This window comes from Melospiza melodia, unplaced genomic scaffold, assembly GCF_035770615.1.
Source record: "Melospiza melodia melodia isolate bMelMel2 unplaced genomic scaffold, bMelMel2.pri scaffold_54, whole genome shotgun sequence".
Taxonomy (NCBI): domain Eukaryota; kingdom Metazoa; phylum Chordata; class Aves; order Passeriformes; family Passerellidae; genus Melospiza; species Melospiza melodia.
Window position 1 is genome coordinate 2,954,220 of NW_026948798.1, and position 8,162 is coordinate 2,962,381.

The 8,162-nt window shown below is 48.0% G+C and overlaps 1 non-coding gene across 1 annotated transcript; it reads left to right on the forward strand.

Moving 5' to 3' along the window:
• Positions 1–7,721: 7,721 nt before the first annotated feature.
• Positions 7,722–7,925, forward strand: LOC134413871 (small nucleolar RNA SNORA74). The gene has a single exon (XR_010026603.1). It is a non-coding gene; the product is annotated as a small nucleolar RNA SNORA74 (small nucleolar RNA).
• The last annotated feature ends 237 nt before the right edge of the window (positions 7,926–8,162 follow it).

Sequence of the window (8,162 nt, forward strand, 5' to 3'; positions counted from 1 at the left end):
AGCACATAGTAGATATCATCAAAACGCAAGAGGTTTAGCAAAACACTTTGAGCTGAGTTTGTCACAAGCCAAGGCCATTGTCAGAGCATGTCCAACATGTAGTTATCATAATGGTGGGATAGGTCTAGGCATTGGAGTTAATCCTCGAGGTTTAAAAATAAATGAGATATGGCAAATGGATGTTACACACATAGCTAGATTCGGTAAAGTCAAGCATGTGCATGTCACCATAGATACATATAGTCATTACATATGGGCTACGGCTCAGGCAGGACAGAAAGCTATACATGTTATCAGACATCTGTTAAGTTGTTTTGCTGTTATGGGAGTTCCAAAGAGTATCAAAACGGATAATGGTCGAGCTTATGTAAGTGCTAGGGTCCGGAAATTTTTGAATCAGTGGTCTGTAAAGCACGTGACAGGTATTCCACACTCTTCTACTGGACAGGCAATAGTGGAAAGAGCAAACGGTACCCTTAAGCAGTATATTGAAAAACATCAAGATTTGACAGATCCACAAGCATGTTTGGCTAAGGTTTTGTATGTGATTAATCATTTATGCATTTCTGGGGAAGATGATACCCCCCCTGCAATGAAACATCATCCGAGGTCAGGTCAGGAAAATACTAAGGAAACAGAGGTCTGGGTTAAGTATAAGAACCCAAGTACAGGATTATGGGAAAAACCTGCAAAAGTATTATATTGGGGTCGGGGGTATCTTTGTGTTTCCTCACCTACAGGGCCTTTGTGGGTGCCTGCTAAGTGGACTAAACCTGTTTTTGATGCAGCCTCTGGTGGATCGTCTTATGGAGGAGGACAAGGAACGACTGGGGAAGAAACTGCTTCTAGTCCTACAACCACTACTGTTTCAATTGAAGGGGTACTCAGAAGCGGTGGACAGAGCACTGACATGTCACTACCGGACAGTCCAGGAGTTGATTCGTTTCATTGACTCATTATCAACTTTTCATTTAACAGATCCAGCGAAACTACATTGCCTTGACTGTCACAATCCACATTGTGCTGCCTGGATAGCTCTACGTTGTGGGGGTTGTAAAAGAACTTTTTGGATAGAACAATCATTATTACGGGATTTGTGGTGTCATACTTGTGAACACGAGCATACGTGGGGAAAAAGCTGGCAAGATGAATTGTGGAGACAAACGGGGCAAAACGCATATATAGCTTTAAATCTTTATGAGTCTCCTGAACAGAAGGTTCTTGCTTATTATCAATGGGAAATACAATGTATTGTAAATAGAATTAGGGTTCAAAGTAAATCACGTATAGTTTCTATAAGGTGTAGGAAATTAGTGCCTTTAACACAGCATTCAGTTGTAGGACCCTTCCAAGGGGATCCTGATAGAGCATTAGATTGCTGCATTGATAAGTTGCAAAAATTAAGTTTGAAAGTGGCAGGACCAGTGAAATTAGGAGCAGCAAGATTGAAGACAGATAAGAAAAAGAAGGAAAAAAAGGGAACGGTCTCATTTGAATAGGGGTATCAGTGATTGCTAATTAATTTTCTATGATTAGAACAATTTTACTGTTGTGGGACCCTTGGGAGGATATAGTTGTTGAGGAGGATAACGAACAAGAACTACGATTACGAAATAAGATACACCTTGTGTTAAAGAAAGACCTTGAGCTGTTAGCCTCATATAGTAAAAAGGCTGAAGAGGCTTTGCGATCACCACCATTGAATTGGTTGCATTGGGTTGAAGAAACAGAATTTTATACTGGTCCTTACTTACATTCGCTTCCTTGTTATGTTTGCAAAAAGGATAAAGATAAATGCTATGCATGGGTAGCTTTGCATTGTGCAGATTGTAATCAGGTTTATTGGTATTCACAGAAGTCATTGGGATATTTATGGTGTACATCTTGTTTTGGAAAGTGGATTCGAAATCATATCTGGGTTAGAGCTCTTGAACAAAGTACTGGCCTGCCAGGACGGACAGGATTACAGCTCTTTGAGAGTGCAGAACAAGTGGTTATAGCATATCTTAGGTGGAAGTTACAGGAAAACCTTAGAATATTTGAAATTACTAAAGCCTCATGCATCATAGCAGCTCGCTGCAAAGCTGATTTGCCTTCAAACTTACCTCGTGCTATACTTGTGAGCAAGGATGCTGATTTAGAATTAGATCAGTATATTCAAAAATTGACTCAGCCTTACAATAGACAATCTAGCAAACCAGGGAAAAGACAGCGAAGAAAGGAAAAACAACGTAAGCAGAAGGAAGAAAGGGAGAAGCAAAGCAAGCAGAAAGAAAAATGAGGTTTGTTTTTGTTATACTGCTCAATGCTGTAGCAAGTGAAGCAGTAGGAGTAACACACTTTAGTCAACCAAGAGAAAATTTATGGGTAACACTTGCTAATCAAACTAACCAATCATCACTTTGTCTTAGTCTTGGAGGAGTCACTAACCCATTTCGAACATGCCTGGTGGGACTTCCGGTGTGGTCTCCTGGAGAATTTTGCAGTTTGATAAACAATCAAACCTTATGTATGTCTAACATGTCAAACATCACATTGCCAGTGCAACAAGGGTATACTGCAGGTCAGAGTGATGGCTATCGTCAATGCTTACTAATCCAATCACTTAACACCTCTTTGCATTCTCCTCCTGAGGAATTGGATCTTTTTGGAAGTACAAATGCCAGCATATCTAACACTACAGCAGGCGGATGGTTTAGCTTCGAATTTTCGGATGCTCAGAAATCAAACCGACCTAAAGAAACATGGGCCACCCTAGATTCATTCCTGAATGTGAGTGGAATCTCTTCGCAGCATTACAGTAAATGTAACAGCACAAAAATCACGGCACCAATGAAATTACCCACAGGAATATTTTTGATTTGTGGAGACAGGGCGTGGAATGGTATACCAGCTAGACCACGGGGTGGACCCTGCTATTTGGGAAAATTGTCACTGTTTCACCCTAATGTGTCCTTGCTAATGCAGCTGAGTCAAAATTCAAACAGGAAAAGACGTAGCATCCATGACTTGGACTGCAGCCAGATAGGAGATCCACGGTTTTGGGGCACATTCAAACAGGTAGTGGTTTCAACTATCTTGCCAGGAGGATCTGCCAATAAAGCCATGAATTTAGCAAAACAATTCGGATGCTGGGCAAAGGATGAGGTGAACAAGACATCACAAATTCTAGACATGCTAACTGCAGATGTGCAGAGTGTTAACCATGCTGTTTTGCAAAATAGAGCTGCTGTAGATTTTTTGCTCTTAGCACAAGGGCATGGATGTGAAGAGTTTGAGGGAATGTGTTGCATGAATCTGTCTGATCATTCAGTTTCCATTCACACTAAGATAAAAGAACTGACACAGGGACTTCACAATCTCAAGGAAGAAGAAGGTTTAGGAATTGACGAATGGCTTAAAAGCTTAAGACTTGGGCCATGGCTGAGGAACCTTGTGACATATGATATAGGGCTACAGGGTGTAATTTTAATGTTTTTGCTTATTTTGCCTTGTATTTTTAATTGTATTCAGAACATGGTCAGCCGTACATTGCTTATTTTGCCTTGTATTTTTAATTTTATTCAGAACATGGTCAGCCGTACAATAGCAAAAACCTGGCAAACTAATCTCCTTGCTCAAGAAGAAAACGGGGGAAATGTGGAGAGTATTATTAATAATTGGTTAGCTGAGAAAGGCCATACTGACATAATGCCGCTGGTTAAGCTGAAAGAGGGAAGTCAGCAGTCAGCAAGCTGAAAGGAGAAGTCAGTGACCAATGACAGGCAAGGACAGAATGCCCTTGCCGCAACATGAGGATAGGGAAGAGAGATTCTCCCTGAGAATATGTAGAAAGTATCAAAAGTAGAACCATAAGAATGCAGAAGTAGGCGTAGTTGCTGATATGTAACTGACCAATCCTGAGCTCAACTTTTGCAATATGTATGAAGCTCATTATGAACTGTATTTAACCCGCCGTACTGATCAATAAAATTAGGCCTGTGATGATCAAATTGATGTCCTGGTCTCCTTCCGTCGACAGCTGCCCACTCCTCTGTGGGTGCAGCCCAGCACAGGGGAGTTTCTGGGCTGCCACTGTTGGCTCATGTCCAGCTTTTCATCCATTATATCCTCCAAGTCCTTCTTTGCTGGTCAATGAGCTCTTCTCCCAGTCTGTGCTCATGTGTGGGGTATCCCTGACCTGGGTGCAGCACCTCAAAGAGGAAAAGGCACCATCGAGGCCATGGCTGCCCTGCCTTCTGCTGTGTGGGAGCCAGGCAAGGCTGGTGTCACTCACAGGTCAGTGCAAGCACCAACACCCATGAGGTGTCATCATCACAGGCCCCAGCCATGACAGACACCAGGGGGATAAAAGTTCTCACCAAAGCCTGAATGTACTTGGCTGTGGGGCTGGAGGTGACCACCATGGTAAATGATGATGTACATCCACAGATCTTTACTTCCATAGGTTTACTGAATTTTCTTCCTCTTCCCACAGTACTACTCTGTCTTTTTCTCCAGTGACTGACAGTGTGGCCAAATGGTGTTGAGCCAAAATCTGATTGGTACAGAAGGATCACAGTACCAGCCCTGCAGTGCCAGAGCTGAGCAGTGACGGGGGGCAGGCAGTGAGCCCTGGGCACGGGTGTGTTCAGGGCTGAGGTGACAGTAAAGGATCTCCCTTGCTGCCACAGGAGCTGCAGACATCAGCTACATGGGGGATGTCCCACCCCAGGCTTGGAGCACACGTCTTTTGAAGCACTACAGCTCCATGCCAGTGCAGATCTCTTGAGTGGATGCACTGTGCCAGCAGACAGTGCTCATGTCCTGGTTTAACCCATCCTGCTAATTTATGGGAGCAAAATCACTCAGATGTGATTCCTCCTTTATGCTGCAACTGAACATTCACTCGACAGAGGTCAACCAGGCTTCTGGAGCCAGTTGAGTTGCTTTGAACACAAGCTGCAGGGCTGTGCTGGGATGCAGGGAGCTCAGGGGAGGCTGTGTCTAGACTAGAGGAACTCTCCAGGAGGCTTGCTGGGCTTTTGTTTTGTAGTAACTCATATCTCTAATCTGGCTTGGAACAAAGCTTCTCAGTCCTTTCAGGCCTTGCCACGACACTTGCAGGAGAAAAGGAGGCTCTGTTTAGTGGTCAGCAAGCCAAGATGAACAACAGGGACTGGCTGCAGCTAATGCAGAGAACGCATTCCTGTTACAGAAAAGGGCTTCACCCCCATGGCAGAGCGGCTCTGCTGTGTTTCATCTGGTTTGATGCTTTTCACCCAAAGTTCACAAATGATGTGCAGGCCTTTGTTTGAGCCCCCCTCCAAGGCCAGCAAGCAGAGACAAAGCTGTGCACACAGAGGGAATCTGTACTGGGAAGTGAGAGACTGGTCCTGGCACTTAGAGTTGCTGAGTTCTGGTATTTGGCATTCAGGAAGCTTTTGAAGTATCTCCCCAATCCTGCTGAAAATGTCTTATTAAAGAGACAAAGCATATTAATTTGGGCCCCATGCTGGGCTAATGAATTAAACAGTTCTAAACTGAAGCTGTGGCTTAGGGTCTTGGCAGAGTCATCATCCATGCCTGTGTGGGCACGTGCCCTTGGCCATGGGCAGCGAGACCCCCAGGAACAAGAGCATGAAGTGTTCTGTGTCTGCTCTTACCTGTCTCTCCCCCAGACAGGTTTTGCTGTGCTGCACTGGGCATAGCTGGGAAACCTGTTCCTCACCAGGTTCATCAGTGACAGGGGAAGCACCGAGCTCCTTCTGCTCAGCACCAGCCTCTGTCCCTGCACACAGCAGTGTCCTGAGCACAACAAGCTCAGAGCTTCCCAGGACAAGGCAGCGTCAGGCTGAGCTGGAGAGGAGCATCCCACATCCAGGAAGAATAGCTGCCTGCTTGGGCTGAAAATAGACCATGAAACATTTGAAGAAGACAGAGCTGGAGTGGATGATTGCCTGAGGCAAGGCGCAGCTCCAGCTGAGTTCACTGCTGAGCTCTGAGAGCATAAGCACATGAGGAGCATGGGGGAGGGATGCCAGGCTTTCTGGAAAGGCCTTCAAGTGTCTCAATGGAGCACAAAGCACAGAGAAAAACTTCCTTTGAATGGATCCCCAGCGAAAGAGTTACAGTTACACTGCTGTGCCCAGACATGGATACACAGAGCACTGGGCTGATGTTACAGCATCCAGTGGAGGCCAGGGAAGGTGTGGAATTGTGCTTCTCCCAGCAAGGCACTTGGCAGTACCACAGCTTTTTCTCTGCTTATTTCAGGGCTGGATTTTTGTTGCTGGCAGCTGTTTCTGAGCTGACACTTCTAGCTCCTGTGCCTGAAGTGGGACACATCAGGGGCAAGCAGAGGCAGCTCACCAGCCCTCTGCTTCCCATGAGCCGGTGCTTGAGTTCAGTTTTCCCAGCTCCACAGATCGTGTTCCTGCTCCGGCTCTGTCAGGGATGCTGGAAGTGTCCAAGGCCAGGTCGGACAGGGACTGGAGCAACCTGGGACAGTGGAAGGTGTACCTGCCCATGGCAGGGAGTGGGACGAGACGATCTTAAAGTCCCTCCCGGTGCCTGATTACCGAGGGTTTTTCCCCGCCCCGGGGGGAGCGGCCGAAGCGAGCGGGGCGGTGTCTGTGGAATCACCTCGGCAGCGTGGCCGGACCTGCTCCTTTTCTTCCCCTGCGTGGAGATGAAGCGGTTCTGGGGGGCTGGGCTCCTTCACCTCGCCGCCATGAGGGCCAAGAGCGGCTCTGGCGGGCTGGGTTTCTTCAGCTCGCCGCCATGAGGGCCAAGAGCGGCTCTGGCGGGCTGGGTTCCTTCAGCTCGCCGCCATGAGGGCCAAGAGCGGCTCTGGCGGGCTGGGCTCGTTCAGCTCGCTGCCGTGAGGGCAAGGAGCAGCTCTGGCGGGCCAGGCTCGTTCAGCTCGCCGCCGTGAGGGCAAGGAGCGGCTCTGGCGGGCTGAGCTCCCTCGCCATGAGGGGCCACCACCGCCATGAGGTGAGGGGGGAGGGGTTACAGGGACGGGTGGCGGCAGCAGCGGGGCTGGAGACCGGGGCTCCGGGGCAGGAAGGCACCACCTGAAATACTCACTGTCTCCTATTTAGCTGTTCGGCCGGGGGACTGGGGATGTTGCTCGGCTGTGCGGTTCAGCATTAATTCCTCAGCCTTTCGCTCGGTGTGCTGGCTTTTGTCCTCTGCCACAAGCCAGGCCGCTGATGTTGAGCTTTGTGAATACAGATGGAACTATCGGCTTATTTGTGATGTTTCTGCTGTCCTCTCTTTAGGCCTTCAGCCGATGACCGATGGCGGTGACCCGCCCGAAGGAGCAGCTCTGAGGTGCCCCGGCCCCGTGGCGTGTGGAACCCCGAGCTGAGCTGTGCTGAGCTGTGCTGGGACAGCCGGGGAGGCGCTCCAGGAGGGCACTGGAGCCTGCGAGAGCAGATGTGAAGGGATAACCTGCCCGTGGGACACAGCAAGAGCTCTGGAGCCACATGGGTGAGGTGTGACCGTGAGCCAGCCTGGGAAAATGGGCAAAAATGTTTTGCTGTCTAAAAGGCCTCTGCTGCCTCCTGTGCTAGCCTCAGGTCCTCAGGGTGGAAATAGCATGGTTTATCCAGAAATAAGTTTAGCTTATCTATTCCTCTTGCTGGATGAAGCCTTGATGAGAGTAGGCATCATCAGAAAAGTGCCTCCACGTTTTTTCTGCACTGTAAACCCCCCAGTTCTGGGGTTTTTTGTCTCCCAGCAGTAGTCAGCTGCTCATGGCTGCTCAGTGCCTGTGCCAGTGTTATGCTGCTGGGAGAGAAAGGTGCTGCTGAGCTTTCCTGGCACCAGCGAGGCCGTCCTGGTGCTCAGTGGTGCCAGGTTTTGGCAGCACTCTGCATGCCTGAGAGTGGAGTAACTCCTGCCCGTGGAGACAGGTGACTAGACTGTACATGTTCATGCAGCAACAGGCAGCTTTATTGAGATCTAACTTCCTTATATAGATGAGAAGGCCCATGAAGGTAATCCTCATTGGCTGAGCCAGCTACTACTCAGCTAACCAGCCAATAGCAGCCTGAGTCTCCAATGGCCTGGGCCTGCTCTTACTGGTCGAATTACATAAGCAAGGTAATTATATAATAAATCACTTATGAAGTTGGAATTATTTATACTGTGTGGCCTACAGGCCAGATGTAGAG